Source organism: Monodon monoceros, unplaced genomic scaffold, assembly GCF_005190385.1.
Source record: "Monodon monoceros isolate NGI ecotype Baffin Bay Population unplaced genomic scaffold, NGI_Narwhal_1 Super_Scaffold_11, whole genome shotgun sequence".
NCBI classification, from domain to species: domain Eukaryota; kingdom Metazoa; phylum Chordata; class Mammalia; order Artiodactyla; family Monodontidae; genus Monodon; species Monodon monoceros.
The window spans coordinates 42,951,921-42,972,433 of NW_021703767.1; positions in this window are offsets into that span (position 1 = coordinate 42,951,921).

The following is a 20,513-nucleotide window of genomic DNA, read 5'->3' on the forward strand; positions in this document are numbered from 1 at the left end:
TCAATCTGCATGGCTTGTTCTTCCTTGTCTCTTAGACATGCTATCCATGCATAGTCCTAGGGATCAGAGTTTGGACTACATCTTTTCTATTTCTACATTCACTTCCATATTTAGATACCATCTGTTTACTAATAAGTAGCACTTCAATATTACCATATCCCAAACCAACCTGTGATCTCATCCTCCCCCAGCCTGTTCCTCCTGATGCTTTACCTATTCAGTTAATGGCAATTCCATTTTTCCAGTCACTTAGGCCAGATGTCTAGGAGACATCCTCAAGTCCTCTCCATTTCCTATACCATGCATCCAGTATATCAGGAAATACAGTAATGTATGTCTTAAAAATGTATGTAGGATCTGCCTACTTCTCACCACTTTACCATCACACCACACTGGTTAAGCCACTGTTATCCCAATCCATATTATTATAATAGCTTCCTAATTGGTCTTCCTCCTTCTACTCCCCACTTTTCTGGAGTCCAGTCCAAATTCAACATTCAGAAGGATCTCTTTGAAACATAAGCCATGTCATACATCACATAAAAGATCTATGAACATTCATGCACAAGTCTTTCTGGAGACATATGCTTCTATTTATCTTGGATAAATACCTAGGAGCAAAGTGTGTAGCTTTATGTTTCATTTTTAAAGAAACTGCCAAAAACTTTTCCAAAATATGTGTACTGTTTTACATTCCCATCAACAGTGTATGAGAATTCTAGTTCCTCCACATCATAATCTATAGTGACAGTGAGCAGGTCAGTGGTTGTCTGATAAAAGGAAAATAGATAGAGTTGAGATGGGAAGGGAGGGATGGATTACAGTGAGCATTAGGGAACTTTTGGGGATGATGGTTATGTCCATTATATTGATTCTGGTGATGGTTTCACTGGTATATACGTATTTTAAACTTATTAAATTGTATGCTTTAAATATATAGTTTATTGAATATAAATTATACCTCATAAAGTAGTTGTGGTTATGGGAAAGATAATGTTTCATCTAGAGATCATAAGTATTAGATGAGGTAATACACATAGTAAGCATAAGCCTAGCTTAGTTAAGTGTTCAGTAAATGGTGACTATTAAAACTTTATTATTGGTAATAAAAGAATTAATCTTGCACTTACTATAGATGTATGGCATTACTTCAAAGTTGGAGAGGAAAGTAATCTTTTTCCTAGTATAGTTGGCCTACTTGTACTTTTGAGAGAAATGTTTGACATATCTTAATGTATATGGACCTTTAAAACATTTCCTCCAGTATGAATGAACATGTTTAACTCATCAAAAAACCCCATGGAACTAGAATAAATTTTTTCAGACAAGATGAACGTGGATATAATTCTCTTGTTCAATCCTCTAATCTGGCGCATAAGTTGGAATCATGGACCATTACCCAGGGTATGAAAAAATGGCTATAAAACAGAGTGAAAGTGAGTGTCAGCTCTGATCTTCCTTAACAGGGAGCTTTGTACTGAATCAATGTTGTTTCATTTAATAATACTACCAAAAACACCCCACTATTTTCTTCACTGATACCCTTCTCTTATTGCCTTATTGCTAGAATTCATTGTCATCCCATGATTCAGAAGACTCTATTATTAAATTATCATTCGGTGCTTTGGGTTTCCATTTCTGGGAAATATATTTTTGGTCTCTGTTTCTGCCATGTTGCTCCATTTATAGAACATGTTTCATTTAAAGAAAAAACTAAACAGAAGAAAAACAATAGCAGCAAAAAATCTGGATATGACTTTCTGACACTTTCCTCAGCAGCTGGATCAGATAATACCACTTTTAATGGAAATACATGTGTTAAAAATAATCAAGATGGCTCTGGTGCAGTGGAGAAGAATAAAATTAGACTTCACCTGACAGAAACAGAAATAGAACTTCATTAAGGAAGTTGATTTTCTAGAGGAAAAATATTACTTTTTTTCCTTTAAATTTGTCATTCCAATTTTTTATGTTCAGTTATCTAGTTAAACTTTTTTTACCTCCTTTTTGAGTTTATAAATAAAAGAAGGAAAACATACATAGCACAACATTCTTTTTTTTACATCTAAGTTAATGTCTTTAATTATAACCAAATATTCATTCATGTATAAATTTTCAGTTGTCTCATAAATGGCATTTTTTTCCTGTTTGCTTATTTGAATCAGGATGCAAATAAGGTCCATACATTGTAATTGGTTGCTATGTCTCTTACATTTCTTTTTTTTTTAATTGGAGTAGAGTTGTTCCACAATGTTGTGTTAGTTTCTACTGTACAGCGAAGTGGAGTTCCCTGTGCTATACAGCAGGTTTCATTAGTTATATATTTTATACATATTAGTGTATATATGTCAGTCCCAATCTCCCAATTCACCCCACCTTCCCTTTCTTCCCTTGGTGTCCATATGTTTGTTCTCTATGTCTGTGTCACTATTTCTGCCTTGAAAACTGGTTCATATGTACTATTTTTCTAGATTCCACATATATGTGTTAATATCAATAATTACCGTAAATGTGAATGCATTAAATGCTCCAACCAAAAGACACAGACTGGCTGAACGGATACAAAAACAAGACCCGTATATATTCTGTCTACCAGAGACCTACTTCAGACCTAGGGACACATACAGACTGAAAGTGAGGGGATGGAAAAAGATATTCCATGCAAATGGAAATCAAAAGAAAGCTAGAGTAGCAATACTCATGTTAGATAGAATAGACTTTAAAATAAAAAATGTTATAAGAAACAAGGAAGGACACTACATAATGATCAAAGTATCAATCCAAGAAGAAGATATAACAATTATAAATATATATGCACCCAACATAGGAGCACCTCAATATATAAGGCAAATGCTAAAAGCTATAAAAGGAGAAATCGACAGTAACACAATAATAGTGGGGGACTTTAACACCTCACTTACACCAATGGACAGATCATCCAGACAGAAAATTAATAAGGAAACAGAAGCTTTAAATGACACAATAGACCAGATAGATTTAATTGATATTTATAGGACATTCCATCCAAAAACAGCAGATTACACTTTCTTCTCAAGCGCATACGGAACATTCTCCAGGATAGATCACGTCTTGGGTCACAAATCAAGTCTCAGAAAATTTAAGAAAATTGAAATCATATCAGGCATCTTTTCCGACCACAACGCTATGAGATTAGAAATCAGTTACAGGAAAAAAGCAGTAAAAAACACAAACACATGGAGGCCAAACAATACGCTACTAAATAACCAAGAGATCACTGAAGAAATCAAAGAGGAAATCGAAAAATACCTAGAGACAAATGACAACAAAAATGCGATGGCCCAAAACCTATGGGAAGTAGCACACCATTCTTAACTGACTACAATAATGACCACTGAATGTATTAAGAAACTTTGTTGTAGTGGTTTCTTAAAGAGGTTTACTTTCTGCAAGAGAAAAATATTTTGTTTTGAAGGAAACTTGACTCACAATATTAATAGTATTTTGGATGCTAAATATGAGGGAAATTTTTTGGGGGGATTCTGCCTATTGTTGGAGTTGGTTTGGCTAATCTTTATGTCTAGCCAGCATCCTTTCTAATTTAACCATTCCGTGGGTATATAGTTTACCTAACAGGGTATTTGTTGCTATTATTGTTTTTAATTCTCCAGATATTTACAGGATAATCTGTAGGTATTAACTGCAAGAGCTTTTGGCTGCTAATGCCAGAATTATAAAACTTCTGTTTTACTCTGTTTAGTTATCAGGAGATAAATCTAGCTAACACCATGCAACGCCATAGAAAGAAGCTATTAAGAGGATGGTTAGCACACACAAAACGTAAATCCAAGCTTCCTCATCTGGAGCACATGAGATATTTTCTCACATATAAATTCACCTCAGTAGCTGCTTGGGCCAATGAACTTGTACATTCCTGTGGTGAAATCATGAGTGCTGTTCGATAGGACACAGATGACAGGGCACTGATGGGCTATATGATGAATAGAGAGGGGACACAGTGTATGAATTGCATTTCTTAAGTATGTAGTCTGCCTTTGATGCTTCATCCAATTGGAAAGACGATGCCAAATGTGGCTATTAAAAAAGTGTTTTGTGTTCCCTGACATAATACACTTTCACACTGGCTCTGCCTAAAGAAATGACCAATGTGGTGAAAGTGGTTGACTGTATGACATAGTAAGCAATCTTTATTGACATATTTGAGATAGACAGAGTGAATATAAATGATGTATTCCTATCTTACTGGTACAGTCTGCATTCAGCATACGAGTAAGAAAGGTAAAGAGATTATAGTTCAAGGACAGGTGTAATTGAACCTGCAGTAATTCAGTGTGCAAATTTTACCTTATAATTTGTAGTCAACAATATTGAGGAATCAAATTGCAAACATCTTGCAATGAATTTGCACTTAAAATATTGTTATCTAAGTTATTTTTGCTTTCTGGAAAAATAGCTAAGCAATTTTTAGGTTAATCTACTTCAGTACAAGCACATTTTTAGGGGTAGCAATAGAAACAAATATAGGCTCATGGAGTCCGCACATTTTTTGGTGTCTCCCTTATAGCTGTAATTTCTTTGGGAAGCAGGAAGTGTATGCAGTAAGTAGACCTTTAGTATACTTTATTACTTCTACCCCCCAGACTTTTGTCTGCTTCTTATTTAGCTACTCTCAGTAGTAGTGATCATTCTTGGTAACCTTCAAACTGTGATAGAATAGTTTCTATTTATTTGGACAATGATGTTGATAATTTTAATGTTTTGTTGGGGCAGGGGAGAAGGTCCATAATTTTCCAAAGAGAATAAAACCAGGTTTTATTGTTTTAAAATCAGATTTTAACTTCTAGTTCTCATGAAGCAGAGATATTTTCTTGTACAGAGAGATGTTTTCTATATTTTCTAGACCATAAAGTACCATGAGGGAAGGAACTAGGTCATTTCATCCTTGTGTTCCTAGAGCCTGGTGTAGAAGGTGTCAATCTATGCTTATTGACTGGAAAAGAGGAAGAAAGGAAGGATGCTAGTAATTTTACTATTGGCTTCTAAAATCAGTTGGCCACATTTTCTTAAGTGATCCATAAATCATAACTTTGAAAACTGCCTTCTACTTTTTGTGAAAAGTATAAATAATATGTCTGAAGGACAAGTCTTTGGATAACACAATTCTCTCTTTTCCCCAAAATTCACTGAAAAAGAACTGTGAGGTAGACCTAAGTGCTGATTCACCATGTAATTTGCTTTGGCCAGTGAAGTGTGAACAAAAGTATCACATCTCATGAAATTGTCTGCTTCTCCCCTTTTCTTCTGTTATGGTATCCAGTGATGGAACCTAGGTCTCTAAATGAGAGTAACATTGAGATGTTACTCTATGGAACGTAGGAGCAGCCTATCATAGATGTTTGCAAGGAATAATTCTTTTTATTTTAGGTCCCTGAACTGTATTTTTTTTGCTACCAATAAAGTTAAGGTTCTAATTATCTCTCCCATTTATCTTATTATTTTCCTGCCATTAATTTTTGCAACCATATTTTTATATCTAATGTTTTAGGAGTTTCCTGAGGCAAAGAAGAATTATTATAAAATACATTTTATGATTTTACAAGAAGTGCATGCTTATTGACAAAAATTTGGGATAATGTTTTAGCGCTACCCTCAAATTTATAATCCAGCTTTTCAAAGATAATCACTGTTAAAAATTTGTGCATTTATTTTTGAGCCTTATTTTTAAAAGCATTCTTAAATAACTGTTTTTATATGCATATGCCTATATGTATTCCCACATAAGTAATTTTAAAAATACATAATGGAAATCAATGGAACAAATCGGCACATATTTTAAATTATAATTTTAGGGACTTTTTTTTCCTCCTAACAACAGTAAGTTTCCTGTGTTGAATGATAGCTATATCCTACTTTTTGGAAGATAATGTGGAATGGCATTCTGTTTTAGTTTTTAATCTATCACATTTTGTTTTTCTTACAGTGGCATATCCATTAAAACTTGTACTTATAAAGCACTTCATATTTGTCAGTGTGCTTTTGCATTTTATCTCATTTAAGCCCTGTAGCATGCCTGTGCAATGGATTAGGCTGGCACTCTCTCTGTGTCACATACATGAAGATGTGATTTGTCAAGTCTGATAGCTGATGCTGAGGAAACCTAACTGAAAGCCCAGTTTTACTTGTCCTCATTTTACTTGTCCTGATAGTGTAGGATTTCTTAGAAGAAGCTAATGATTTTCACCTGTCTCAATACAGAACAAAAAACATAAAAAATGGGGTATTATCCATTCCAACAATTTTGCAAAGAAAGACGCTCATTGTATATCTCTAATGTTCCACCTCTGCATAAGGGGAATAGGCCTAAATCTCATTATACCTCACAAAGTGTGCCTACCATAATTAGAGTCACATGGAAGCAATTTCATGAGTCTAAGAAAATAAAGAACTATTCTGCCTGGCTCAAAGTCTATTGGAAGAGTGCTGGATTGTTTCTTCTGGAAAGAAATGTTTCTTTTCTAAATTTCAGAACAGTAGTTGAGACAGAAGGTTCTGAAGTCATTCTACCTGGGCATGAATCATAGATTCCTCATGTACTAACTGTTTCACTTTGGACAAGCTATATAACCTGTCTGTATCTATAGGTAAAATAATTGAACCCATCTCATAGAGTTGTCAGAAGTGGAGACCGAAAGATGGCAGCCAGGATATGGGGACATATATTCACATCGTGTAATGAGAGAGACCTTTATCAGATTCTAAAGTTTTTTCTGACTGTCAAAGTACTTTTTTGAGATGGTATTTAAGAATGAATTATCTTGGCTAGAGAAATAATAGAAGAATGTTAGATTCTGATGAATTGTCCTAATGGCAGTTTTAGGTAAGGCCAATCCTTATTGCTTAAGGGTAGGGAAAAATATGCATTCATATTGTCAAGTATCCAGGGAAGAATTTAATCCAAAGGCAGAAATGTGGAACATGTGTGACAAGCCTCAGACCAGCATAACAGGGGAGATTGTTTCCTTTTTTCAGGGCTCAGGTACTTGGGGCTTGGATCCCAAGGGGAGAAAGACATGCTTCTGTGCACTTACCCTAGGAAGGTACACACGATGGCACCAGGTCATAGGGGTATTGCCACATAGGAAGAGATGACTATTGAAGGGGCTTAAAGCTGTGAGGATGCCACAGTTAGAGTCCAGATTTAAATCCTCAGCTTTGTAATTCCTTTGTGCTATTACCAAGCTTCTGGAAAATCCTTTCATATGTTGTAGCCTGGTCTACTCTCATTCTGGAGAATCAAAGAAAAGTTGGTGCCACTGTGAGGGACTATGTGGTACAGGCAAAGTAGTGTTGGTTTGTGGGTCCCCAGTCTCAAGAAAATAAGAGGTGGACTATGGAATGGGGAGGTTGTGATCATGAGCCTGACCCCTAGCTAAGATGATGTGTAAAAAACAGAGTGAATCTGAGAAACACATAAGTATTCTTTACATATCCTCACAAACATTAAGGGATTGGAATCTGGTAAAATAGTAAAAATCTGGTTGAAGATTAAGCAGTCATGATTCGCACATTAAAGTGAAATGTGTGCTTATAACTTGGTGAAGTCTGGAATGTTTGTTTAACGCCACTATCTCCACCACCACCATCACCAGCATCATCAGTATGAACTGGACTTACGAATCTGTAATGAAAAATAGAATCTTATTTTATATTAAATTCTTTCAATACAAACACTAGAATAATTGACAGAAATTTCATCTATCCAAGACTGTTCTAGCTTTTTGTGATTTTTTTCAGGTTTCTGATGCTCATAACATCCTCAGTTCTTCTGCTCTAGCCTCCTTGTCTGGCCCCAGTTGCTGCTTCTACTGCCTGTACTACTGCTGCCCTGTTGGCATAGTCATCCCCCAGTGGTGAGTACCACTGACACTGCCTCTCTGGCTTCTGGAAGGAAAAACCATTTCTTCTTATCCCCCAGAGCACAAGCAAGACCAGTCTGCGACTTTTTATAAGACATTACTACATGTTACAAGTACAAATTTAAGTTGTCCCTTACTTGTGTTTATTACTCTTAGAGCCCTCAGACTCCAGAAATCAAAATGTGAATCTTTGCCTTACCCCAAGTAGGCCTCCAGATAGCAGAAGCTCATCCACTTGCCCTATACCAATAGGATTCTTTAAAAATATCACCATATCTCAACTGTCCAGGTCCCATCCCTGTCCTCAGCCTCTGCACTCCTGTCCTCCCAACTCAAGAGAAAATAAGTGTTCTTTCCTGCCATACTTAGCTTGATGTCTTGTCTCAGGATTAAACATGTTCTAACATGATGGGTAACGAGAACATGCACTCCCTTCAGAGGGAAATTCTTGTTCCATCACCAGGCACACAGCTGCAATAAAACAATAACAATAGTTGATGGTAGGTTTCCAATAGTCCGGCATATTAAATCTTAAATAGCATTACATGGAGGATGCCAAGTGTCCAGTACTGGTTGCTGCATCCAGTTAAGTTTCTTCTCAAAGTCTGTGCTCCAATGTGAAATAGAGAGAGGATCAGTTCTGCCTGCCCAGTTAATCAGTAATTTGGTCTTAGGAAAAAGGCAAAGATGTGTACCAAAAACTAAATATAGTTTCTCTCATTCTTTTGTAGCTTAGTCTTGTGAAGCATTACTATGAAGTATTACTACACTTCAGTGTAACTTTTTACGAAGAATCTTCACAACCTATCACACTCCCCAAATGGTCCTTCTTAGTACAAAGGAAAGTCTGCTCTAAAGACAAATTCCCATTTCCACCCCCCCAAATAAATAAATTACTACCAATCCCTTAAATGGCAATTTCTTGTATGAAATGTTAAGAGCCAGACTCTGCCAGGTGGGCTTGATTCTAATATGTCCCAAAATAATAACTGGTTTCTACATAGAACACTGGCCAACTTCTCTTCCTATGGGATAAAAAAAAATGTGTGAAGATTATATTCTGTGGTGTTCCACAATTAGAATAAAAATACATTCTTGAATCATTTATTTATGTATTCTTTAGTAGACCTAGATGGACTTAATTTATGTTATGTTAATATAGATTTCTGTAAGGGATACTTAAATACCGTTGGTCTCTACAAGGATTCTTTTACATAAGAATTCAGAAATACTAAAAATAATTCATTGAGAGAGCTTTCTCCAAATCCTAGAATGGAAACTTCTATTTCTATCTCAGCAGCATCAGGTAATGACTCTAAATCTGTGTATTTAAAGGGTCAGTGTTGATTCTGTCCCAGTTTGGTTTTGCTGAATTGCCCCAGTTGTGATAAACAGTTTTGTTGTGTCTTTAAAATCCTATCTCAACAACATTCTGGGCTGAGATGTCTTCTTTGAGAGCCCTTAATACTGATGGCAGATATTCCTGAGTCTTTTCATTTGCAAATGTTCAAAGAGTACTTTCTGAAAGTTCTGTGAATATATTTGAAAGGTCTGCTTTGTTCCATCATGCACAGATAAATGGCTATGTAAGGGTTAAAAGTGTCTATTTTGAAGCCAAATTGCCTAGATTTTTTATCTTGATCTGCCATGTATAAGCTATGTGACCTTGCAAAGTTACTTAATATTTTTATGTCTCAGTTTCCTTATCTGTAAAGTGGTGATAATAACAGCATCTACATGATAGGGACATTATGAGAATTAAATAGGATTCTGTGTATGTGTGTGTGTGTGTGTGTGTATGTGTGTGTAAAAACATTTTATGCATTAAATAGATGTCATCATTTAAAAGTTTGGTCACGAAATGGTTTTCCAATGTAGTTGAAAGAATATTAGTTGCCTGCCCTATTCCTGTATGCCACTCCAACACTATTTTTAAAAATTATTTATTTGTTTATTTATTTATTTATGGCTGCATTGGGTCTTCGTTGCTGCGCGCGGGCTTTCTCTAGTTGCAGCAAGTGAGGGCTACTCTTTGTTGCAGTGTGCAAGTTTCTCATTGCGGTGGTTTCTCTTGTTGCAGAGCATGGGCTCTAGGCGCGTAGGCTTCAGTAGTTGTGGCATGAGGCTCAGTAGCTGTGGCGCATGGGCTTAGTTGTTCCGCGGATCTTCCTGGACCAGAGATTGAACCCGTGTCCCCTGCATTGGCAGGCAGATTCTTAACCACTGCGCCACCAGGGAAGTCCCCAACACTCTATTTTTAATTTAGGTATTCTGTCCTGCATCTTTGCACTGTAGGCCATAACTGGTGTTCTATTCAAAGATGAGGGAAGGAACATTCTGAACTAGGAAATCCAATTACAACCTGGAGCCTATGTTGAAATCATATCCATTTGCATGATACTGTAATAACATCAAACATAGCTCCCTCCTCCACCCACAGGGATGTAGCAATTCCAAGGAATTATTCCTTAATCACTTCATGTCCGATATCCTGTGGACTACAACTACACTCCACAGCCAGGAGCATTGCCCTTTACCAGTAAGTTCTGGCAATTCACTGATTTTGAACCTCTAATTATTTTTTGAAACACAATAAATTATAAAAATCAACATTGTGGCATAAAATATGGAAAAATTAAAGGTCTTTACATGAGAGTCTTCTATTTCAGACCACTCATGAACTCTGACACGTCTAACTTTCTGTAATTATGCTGTCAGTTCTAGACCACTGTTTCTAATTATAATATTTGGCAGCTTTTCATCTCTTTGGCATCGACTAGATTATAAAAAGATAAGAATAAAATATAATTTATAACTGGTCTTATTTCATGGCTTATAGTTTTTGAAACTAAGTTTTGAAGCAGAATCTTGGAAGGAAGGAGTATTGTACAAATACTGTACCAATCTTAGGAGGGAACCAATTTTATGAGTATTACACCTGATGCTAGCAACGTGTTGTCTTTCCTATAGAAATGGTGCGGGGCAGTATATGTAGTGTAAAGAGCCATTTACCTAGGAGCCAAACAACTTGGGTTCAAATCTGGCATTGTTGCATACTGGTTGTGTGGCTTTAGTTATTTTCACTTAACCCCCCTCTTCCCCAGGTGTTAGCTAAAAAAATGGTACAATAATAATATTTAACTTATGGTGTTACTGTGAGTACTAAATAAGTTAATGTATGTGACAACTAGAACAGTGTCTGGCACATGCTAAGTGCTGGATAAGAGCTAGCTTTTACTAATAATTTCCATCAAAGACCATTATATCTGAGTTGACCTGTTCATATGGCCCTAAGACAGTAACAGTCATCTTTAATTTCTTTCTTTCCTTCATATCTAATAAGTCATTAAGGTTATTCATTTTTTAAAATAATCCTTCTGAAATTTTCATTCTGATGGACACTAACCTTTTTTAGTCTTTTATTATGTCTTCATTGAACTCACGCATTAGCTTTCCATCTGACTTCCATGTCTTCAGTCTTTCCCCACTTCACTGAGTCCTAAGCATCACTGCCAGATCAATCTTCCTAAAAGTCAGATTGAGTCCATCACTGTTCAGCTTTGGATCTTTAGTAGCACTCTATTTCTCACAGTATAAAATCCAGAGCCTTAATCTTTATATCCAAGCCCCTTCGATGTAACTAGCCTCAACCTTGAAAATCCTTCAATAGTGTTGTTCTGCTCAGTATTTCTATAGCATGTTTTCCTTTATATCTATTGCAAGATATCTATATCTTTCTTTCCTTTGGAGTATTCTCTTTATTTTTCATCACTCGCATTTCAATTTTTTTTTTTTTTCCGGTATGCGGGCCTCTCACTGTTGTGGCCTCTCCTGTTGTGGAGCACAGGCTCCGGATGCGCAGGCTCAGCGGCCATGGCTCACGGGCCCAGCCGCTCCGCGGCATGTGAGATCCTCCCGGACCGGGGCACGAACCCGTGTCCCCTGCATTGGCAGGCGGACTCTCAACCACTGCGCCACCAGGGAAGCCCACATTTCAATTTTTTGTGTGCATATCACAATAAATTATGCATGTTTTGAAGGAAGGGAGATATTGCTGACAACTTTCCCACACAAGGCTGTGCATAAAATAATTGCTCAATAAATATTGATCAAATGAATACTGCTCACCTTACCTTTGGTGGAGTTTTCCTTCTTGAAGAAAGGTGAATTTTCAAATTTCCTTAAATTGAGTTCATTGGGGACTATCCCTTTTGGAACTGCTCAAACTGTTATTCTATAATGTTAAGTAACACCATTCTAAAAACATGTAGTTTTTACAGTATTTTTGGAAGTTACCTTTTAAATTTATTTCTTTATGTTAATTAATAATACTATTGTCCCTACTTTATACCAGATATTGTAGTAAATATTCTATATACACATCTCATTTAATTCTTAAAACAACCCTTCACATCAAGACAATATATTATTATAATTCTTATTTCTGTAACTGATACTCAGAAGGTTAAGTTACTTTCCCAAGGTTTGTCAGTCTGTATACAAATTAGGATTTCTTGACTCTCAAACCATAGAGTTTCAAGCAAATGAAAATAAGCAGCAACTAAATTTCCATTAATAATGGTTTTGGGATTTACTTCCCTAAAGCTGATTATGGAATTAGCTGGGAAGTAGCATTAGTTTGGAAAAAGGAGAAACTAGTCTAGAACTATCTAGTAGCCCCATGTCCGGTTTCCCATCTTTAGGAAGTGTAGTGTATGGTCAATTATAGAACATAATCAAGATTCAGCATTAAAATGTAAGAAATGTTTAGCAAGCATGATGTGACAAACAAATAGCAGGTAACATACAGGTGCCAGAGATATCTCAAGGTAGAACAATGTCCTCTTGCAGATGATACTCTAAGAACTGAGGAAACAAGATGTACCAACATCTTAGGTTGATCCATGGAGTAACCTTAAACTGAGACACGTTAACAGAGTGTATTATGCAAATTCACAAAATGTTGCTTGCAAAAATAAGGTATATGCAGCTTGACATGTGCCACAGATGTGAAAGAGATTATCTTATATATAAATTAGAGTACCATCTCTGCTTGAAGAAAACATTTAAAGCACCTGCCCAGATCTCCCCTAAAAGTGTGTGTATGTGTGGGTAGAAAGAAGCTTTCTGACCTTCTCTTCTCCATCATTGTATGAAAATACATGAATTCCAATTTTGAAAGTCCCAACTGTATGTTGTTTCAAATATCACTTTCTTATCAAAAATCTGTAGTTTAGTTGAGACAATTGGACTTAGGTTGTCCAGATTAGTTTTTGTGTGTGAATGAAATATAAATTCTGGGTATAGACTTATAGGTACAAAAGAATAAACAGCATTTCCTCAGAAGACAAGAAATAATAATTATTATATTAGAAATTTCATCTTAATTTTATGCTTTTGGGTAGATTATTTTCCTTCCCATAATTGTCAGGTTAGTACAATATTTTTTTTTCTTTTGTGAGGTTATGAAGTACATTGAGAAACAAGGTGTCTGATGTGTTAAATGGACTATAATTAAAAATTTTGGGGCTTCCCTGGTGGCGGAGTGGTTGAGAGTCCACCTGCCGATGCAGGGGACATGGGTTCGTCCACTGGTCTGGGAAGATCCCACATGCCGCGGAGCGGCTGGGCCCGTGAGCCATGGCCGCTGAGCCTGCGCATCTGGAGCCTGTGCTCCGCAAAGGGAGAGGCCACAACAGTGAGAAGCCCGTGTACCGCAAAAAAAAAAAAAAAATTTGAGTGGAGGAGAGGAGGTCAAGATTTCACATAGGGAGATCCTGAACTCATCTCCTCCCAAGAGCACACCAAAATTACAACTACTTACAGAGCAAACTATCTGTGAGAATGACCTGAAGACTAACAGAAAAGATTTTCCACAACTAAAGACGTAAAGAAGGAACCACAATGCAATGGGTAGGAGGAATGGAGATGCAATATAGTCAGGACCAAACCCCTCCATGTTGACAACCCACAAATGGGGGTTGTAGAGGAGGTCTTCCCCAAGGATCAAGAGGTTTAGCTCATATTGGACTCCCCAGCCCAGGGGTCCTACACCGAGAAGATTCCCAAGAACATCTGGCTTTGAAAACCAGCAGGGCTTATGTCTAGGAAAATAGAGTGCTGTAGGAAATAGACTCCCCCCTTAAAGGGTGCATGCAAAATATCACATGATCTGAGTCCCAGTAGAGAGGCAGTAGTTTAAAAGGAGCGTGAATCAGACGCACTAGCTGACCTTAGAGGGGCTCCTGGAGAAGTAGGAGGTAACTGGGACTCCCCTGAGGTCAGAGATACCAGAGGCAGCCATTTTTGGGAGCTCGTTCTACCATGATAACACCAGTGCTAGCAAGCACAAGTTTGGAATCCTTCCTCCAGCCTATTAGTATCAGGGACCAACTCCACCCACCAGCAGGACAACATCAGCCCTGAGCCCACATGGACCATGCAGACAGCCACACAGGGACCCAGCCCTGAGCCCCCCTGAGCCATGCATACAGCTGCATGGGGACCCGGCCCTGCCCTCCAGCACACAGGCACCAGCACCAAGCCCTTTCACTGGGCCACATATACAGTCATGTGGGGAACTTGCCCTTACCTCCAGTGGGTTGGTACCAGTCCATAGCATCCCCAGAGTGCACAGGCAGGTATGTAGTGACCTGGTCCTACCCTCCAGCAGGCTAGCACTAGACCAATCCCTGTCAGGCCATACAGACAGTCACACAGGGACCCAGCTGTAACTTCCAATGGTCTGGCACCAGCCCTGTGCCCCTGGGGGCCACACACAGCTGAGCAGGGATTTGGCCCTGCCCAACAGTGGGCCAGCAATAGCCTCAAACTCCCCTGGGCAGCCTAGCCAACCATGTAGGAAGCTTACTCCACCCTTCAGTGGGCTCAGCCACCCCACAAGGCATGGCTTCACAGACAACCTGGCCAGGGCCAGCTCTGCCTACCAGTGTGCCCACAGTAGTCAGATCACCACAACAGAAGGGCTTATGCAACTCTCATAAAGGGCACCCCCAGAACATATAGCTCTGGTGACCTGAGGGGAGTGTATTGCTGAATTCCATAAGATATCTCCTACATAAAGCTATTCTCCAAGATCAAGAAATATGACCAACCTACTGTGAATGGAAAATATTGCCTGCCATATTAGTAAACAAAGGATGTTGTGGCCATCAAGCCATCACATTATAGCCACCCTCATGGTGAGCCCTCAGTGAACTCAGGATGGAGGCAGGATGCCCCCCAACCCCCATCTAGCAGTCAGCCACTGCAGCCAGCCCTGATGGTACACCCTGAGGAGACTCTGGATGAGAAGCACAGGATACTAGCCCCAGATAGCTGAGGTACATATCAAAGGAATGATTTCAGTGAGCCCAGACTTTGTATTTCCCATTCATAGAAAAGTGCTAAGTTCCTTAACTTGAGATGTCTAGTTTTCTTTAATTAATAGTAATCTTCTGAAGTTCAGACTACTTGGTCTTTGTTGCAGAACTCCATATATCCTGACTCCCCTCCTTGCCTCTTTGGAGCAGTCTCTCAAAGTTATCTGAGATGCTGTGTCCCTGGCTTAAGTCCTCAATTTTGTCTGTGGAATAAAACATAACTCTCAACTTTTAGGTTGTGCATTTTTTTAGTCAACACTACCTAACACATATAAATAAATACAGAACCTGGCAAAATAAGGAAACAGAGGAATTTGTTCTAAATGAAGGAACAAGACGTAATCTCAAAAAAAATGAAACAAAGTAGAGGTAAGCAATCCATCCAATAAGGTGTGCAATGTAATGATCATAAAGGTAGTCACTGAACTCAGGAGAAGAATGGATGAAGACACTAAAAATTTCAACAAACAGTTAAAAATTATAAAAAAAGAACCAAACAGAGCTGAAGAATACAATAACTAAGGGAAAAAAACCACTACAATGAATCAATAGTAGATAAAATGATACTGAGGAAGAGATCAGTAAGCTGGAAGACAGAGTAGTGGAAATCACCCAAGCTGAAGAGAAAAAAGAAAAAAAGAATTCAAAAAAATAAGTATAGTTCTAGTTCTGGTAATTTCATAGGGACTGCATTGAATCTGTAGATTGCCTTGTGCAGTATAGTCATTTTGACAATATTGATTCTTCCATCCAAGAACACATTGTATCTTTCCATCTATTTGTGTGGTCTTCAGTCTCTTTCATCAGTAACTTACAGTTTTTGGAGTACCGGTCTTTTGCCTACTTAGGTAGGATTATTCCTAGATATTTTATTCTTTTTGGTGTGATAGTAACTGAGATTGTTTCCTTAATTTCTCTTTCTGATCTTTTGTTGCTAGTGTATAGAAATGCAGCAGATGTCTGTATATTAATTTTGTATCCTTCAACTTTACCAAATTCACTGATGAGCTGTAGTAGTTTTCTGGTAGCATCTTTAGGATTTTCTATGTATAATATCATGTCATCTGCAAACAGGGACAATTTTACTTCTTCTTTTCCAATTTGGATTCCTTTTATATCTTTTTCTTCCCTGATTGCCATGGCGAGAACTTCTAAAACTATGTGGAATGAAAGTAGCAAGAGTGGACATCCTCATCTCATTCCTGACCTTAGGGGGAATGCTTTCAGTTTTTCACCACTGAGTATGATATTAGCTGTAGGTTTGTCATATATGGCCTTTATTATGTTGAGGTAGGCTCCCTCTATGCCCACTTTGTTGAGAGTTTTTATCATAAATGGATGTTGAGTTTTGTCAAAAGATTTTTCTGCATCTATTGAGATGATCATATGGTTTTTATTCTTCAATTTGTTAATGTGATGCATCACATTGATTGATTTGTGAATATTAAAAAATCCTTGCATCCCTGGGATAAACCCCACTTGATCATTGTATATGATCCTTTTAATGTATTGCTGGATTTGGTTTGCTAGTATTTTGTTGAAGATTTTTGCATCTGTGTTCACCAGTGATATTGGCCTATAATTTCCTTTTTTCTGATATCTGTCTGGTTTTGGTATCAGGGTGATGGAGGCTCATAGAATGAGATTGGGAGTGTTCCTTCCTCTGCAATTGTTTGGAATAGTTTCAGAAGGATAGGTGTTAACTGCTTTAAATGTTTGGTAGAATTCACCTATGAAGCCATCTGGTCCTAGACTTTTGTTTCTTGAAGGTTTTTAAATTACTGATTCAATTTTAGTACTTGTGATTGGTCTGTTCATATTTTCTATTTCTTCTTGGTTCAGTCTTGGGAGATTACCCAAATAAGCAAAATGATCTTGAGAAAGAAGAATGGAGCTGAAGGAATCACACTGCCTGACTTCAGACTATACTACAAAGCTACATTAATCAAAACAGTAGGGTACTGACATAAAAACAGACACATAGATCAATGCAACAGGAAAGAAATCCCAGAAATAAAGCACTTATGGTCAATTAATCTACAGCAAAGGAGGCAAGAATATACACAATGGAGGAAAGACAGTCTCTTTAGTAAGAAATACTGGTGAAACTGGACAGCTACATGTAAAAGAATGAAATTAGAACATTCTCTAACACGATATATGAAAATAAGCTCAAAATGGATTAAAGACCTAAATGTAAGACTGGGTAGTATAAAACTCCTAGAGGAAAACATAGGCAAAACGCTCTGTGATATAAATCACGGCAATAATTTTTTGGATCCTTCTCCTAGAGTAATGAAAAGAAAAAGAAAAAGAAAAAAAATGGTACCTAATTCAACTCAAAAGCTTTTGCACAGCAAAGGAAACCATAAACAAAATGAAAAGACAATCTACAGAATGGGAGAAAATATTTGTAAATGATGCAACAAACAAGGGATTAATTTCCAAACTACACAACCAGCTCATACAGCTTAATACTGAAAAAACAAACAACTCAACCAAAAAATGGGCAGAAGACCTAAATAGACATTTCACCCAAGAAGACATACAGATGGCCAAGAGGCACATGATAAGATGCTCAACATCACTAATTATTAGAGAAATGCAAATCAAGACTACAATGAGGTGTCACTTCACACTGATCAGAATGGCCATCATCAAAAAATCTACACACAATAAATGCTGGAGAGGGTGTGGAGAGAAGGGAACCCTCCTACACTGTTGGTGGGAATGTAAGTTGGTACAGCCACTATGGAGAACAGTATGGAGGTTCCTTAAGAAAAATAGAAATAGAATTACCATATGATCCAGCAATCCCACTCCTGGGCATATATCTGGAAAAGACAAAAACTCTAATTAGAAAACATGCATGCACCCCAATGTTCATAGCAGCACTATTTACAATAACCAAAGCATGGAGGCAACCTAAATGTCCATTGACAGATTAATGGATAAAGAAGATATGTCACATACATATACATATATTTATATATATGGCACACACACACACACACACACACACACTGGAATACTACTCAGCCATAAAAAAGAATGAAATAATGCCATTTGTAGCAACACAGATAGACCTAGAAATTATGATACTAAGTGAAGTAAGTCGGACAGTGAAAGACAAATATCATATGATATCACTTATATGTGGAACCTAAAAAAAAAAATGTTACAAATGCACTTATTTACAAAACAGAAATAGACTTATAGACATAGAAAACAAACTTATGGTCACCAAAGAAGAAAGGGGGGGAGAAATTGAGAATTTGAGATTACAGATACAAACTACTATATATAAAATAGATGAAAAACAAGGCCCTATGTATAGCACAGGGAACAATATTTAATATCTTGTAATTACCTGTGATGGAAAAAATCTGAAAAAGAAAAAAAAAAAAATATATATATATTCATACATATTGAATATATTAAATTGAATCACTCTGCTGTACACCTGAAATATTGTAAATCAACTATACTCCAGTAAAAAAGAACAAGTAAGTAAGTAAATAAATAAATAGGATTGTTTAAGAGAACTCTAGAACAACATCAAACATACTAACATTTGTATTAGGGATTCCAGAAATAGAAAAGAGAGAAAGGATCAGAGAACTTATTAGAAGAAATAATAGCTGCTTCCCTAATATAGGGAAGGAAACAGACATCTAGGTCCAGGAAGCACAGAGAGTTCCAAATAAGATGAATCCAAAAGTTTCACATCAAGACACATCATAGTTAAAATATCAAAAATGAAAAATGACTAGAGAATCTCAGAAAAAGCAAGAGAAGATCAACTAGTTACATGTAAGGCAACTCCCATAGATTTCCAGATGACTTTTCAGCAGAAACTTTGCAGGCCAGAAGAGAGGGGCACAATATATTCAGAGTGATGAAAGGAAAACACCTACAACCAAGAATACCGAACAAGGTTATCATTCAGAGTTGAAGGAGAGATAAAGAGTTTTACAGAATGCAAGAGTGAAAAGAGTTCAGCACCACCCATCTGGCTCTATAAGAAATATTAGAGGAATGTCTTTAAGCAGAAAGTAAAAGGCCACAGCTAGAAATATAAAAATTATTAAAGGTAAAATCTCACTGGTAAAGGCACATATATAGCAAAGGTAGTGGATCAACAATTATAAAGCTAGTAGGAATGTTAAAAGACAAAGGTAGTAAAATATTTCATACCCACAAAAAGTAATTAAAGGATACACAAAACAAAGAGATGTGGAATATGATGTCAAAAACATTAAACCTGGGGAAAGGGAGTAAACATGTAGAATGGATAGAATGTATTCAAACATAAGAGATAATCAGCTTAAAATAATCACTTATATACATAGATTGTTATATATAAACTTCATGGTAACCACAAACCCAAAACCTATACTAGATACACACACAAAAAAAGAAAAAAAATCCAAACATAACCCTAAAGATAGTCATCAAATTACAAGGGAAGAGAGCAAAAGAAGAGGAAAGGAATAAAAAGAACTACAGAACAATCAGAAAACAACTGACAAAATAGCAATAAGTACATACATATCAACAATTACTTTAAGTGTCAATGGACTAAATGCCCTAATCAAAAGACATAGAGTAGCTGAATGGATACAAAAACAAAACCCATATATATGCTGCCTACAAGAGACTCATTTCTTATCTAAAGACACACAAAGACTGAATGTGAGGGTATGAAAAATGATATTCCATGCAAATGGAACAAAAAGAAAGCTGTGGTAGCAATACTTATGTCAAACAAAATAGACATTAAAACAAAGACAGTAACAAGAAACAAAGAAGGAGTTTTCATAATGATAAAGGGATCAATCCAACAAGCAGATATAACAATTGTAAATATATATTCATCCAACATTGGAGCATCGAAAAATATACAGCAAGTATTATCAAACATTAAACAGAAATTGTTGGTAGCACAATAATGTAGAGGACTTTAGCACTCCACGTTCATCAATGGAAAAATTATTCAGACAGAAAATCAATGTATATATATATTGTGTGTGTGTGTATATATATATATACATTTCATTCAAAAACATCAGAATACACATTCTTTTCAAGTGTACATGGAACATTCTCCAGCATATATCACAAGCTAGACCACAAAACTAGTCTCAATAAATTTAACAAGATTAAATTCATATCAAGCATCTTTTCTGACACATGGTATAAGACCAGAAATCAA